This window comes from Sciurus carolinensis, chromosome 6 (genome assembly GCF_902686445.1).
Source record: "Sciurus carolinensis chromosome 6, mSciCar1.2, whole genome shotgun sequence".
NCBI lineage: Eukaryota > Metazoa > Chordata > Mammalia > Rodentia > Sciuridae > Sciurus > Sciurus carolinensis.
The window spans coordinates 96,570,272-96,571,914 of NC_062218.1; positions in this window are offsets into that span (position 1 = coordinate 96,570,272).

A 1,643-nucleotide genomic window follows, 5' to 3' on the forward strand; every position below is an offset into this window, starting at 1 on the left:
GCAAGTATTCGACCAGCATCTAGTTAAGAGTTTAATGAGGAGATAATGAAATAGAGGAAAGGTGATATTTCAAGAATAGTGGCTGAACATTTTCCAGAATTAATGACAAATATCCTAAATAGAGCTGGGGAGATAGCTCAGTTGGTAGAGTGCTTACCTCATGAGCACAAGGCCCTGGGTTCAATCACCAGTAAGGCAAAAAAAAAAAAAAAAAATCCTAAATATTGGAAAGTGAAAAGTTGTTATACTGAAAAATATAAAAGGAAAAATGCACATAGTGAAAGTACAGGACACCAGAGAAAAAGGAGATTTAAAATTAGACAGCAAGAAAAGACCTTGAAAAAAATGATAATTAGGCTAACAGCAGACCTGTTGACAGTAACAGTGGAAGCCAAAAGAGATTGGAATGTATCTTCAAAATGTTAAGAAAAAAATTACCATCAACCCTGAATTTTTTTTTTTTTGTTGTGGTGTTGAGGACCGAACTCAGGTCCTTGTACAACTGAGCTATATCCCCAGTACCAACCCTGAATTTTATCCTCAGTGAAACCACATTTTAGGAGGAGAGTAAAATAAAAACACTGTCAGATAATGTAAGATTTGAAAAATCAGATAAAATTCAGACTATTAAATTTTTTATTCTTTATTTTTTGGTACTGGGAATTGAACCCAGGGGTGCTTAACCACTGAACCACATCCCCAGTCCTTTTTATTTTATTTATTTATTTTGGTACAGGGTATTGAACTCAGGGACACTCAACCACTGAGCAACATCCCCAACCCTATTTCTTTTTTCTTTTTCTTTCTTTCTTTTTTTTTTTTTTCTTTTTGTATTTTATTTAGAGACAAGGTCTCACTGAGTTCTTAGCACTTCACTTTTGCTGAGACTGGCTTTGAACTTGTGATCCTCCTGCCCCAGCCTCCTGAGCTGCTGGGATTACAGGCTGGGCCACAGGGCCTGGCTTTATTTTTTCATTTGAGATAATCTCACTAAGCTACTGAGGCTAGCCTCAAACCTGAAATCCTCCTGCTCAGACTCATGAATAGCTGGGATTGTAGGTATGCACCACTGTACCTGGAAAAATTCAAAGAATTTTTAAAAACAGAATTTACTACCAATTAAAGAAAACATCAAACACTGCATGGGGTCACACGCCTGTTATCCCAGTGGCTCAGGAGGCTAAGTCAGGAGGATCACAAGTTCAAAGCAGTCTCAGAAAAAGGGGGGTGCTAAGTGACTCAGTGAGACCCTGTCTTTAAATAAAATATGAAATAGGGCTGGGGATGTGGTTCAGTGGTCAAGTGCCCCTGAGTTCAATCCCCTGTACCAAAATAAAAAAGAAAACATCAAAATATGTGCATCTGGAAAAAAAGGAATTCCAGAAGGAAGATACAAAACGCAAGAAGTAATGATGAACAAAGAAAATGGTAAACATGTTAAAAATCTTAAACATGGACTGTCCAAAATAATAACAATAATGTCAAAAATGAGTTTAAGTTATTAACATTCAGGGTTATTATTGAGATATGATTTGTATTCCCAGTCATTTGGGCTTATTTTTGGTTTTTAAGTTGGCTTGGTTTCTCCTTTGAGTGGATTTTCCTTTAAGGTAGTTCCTCCCTTTGCTGACCTACATTGTTGT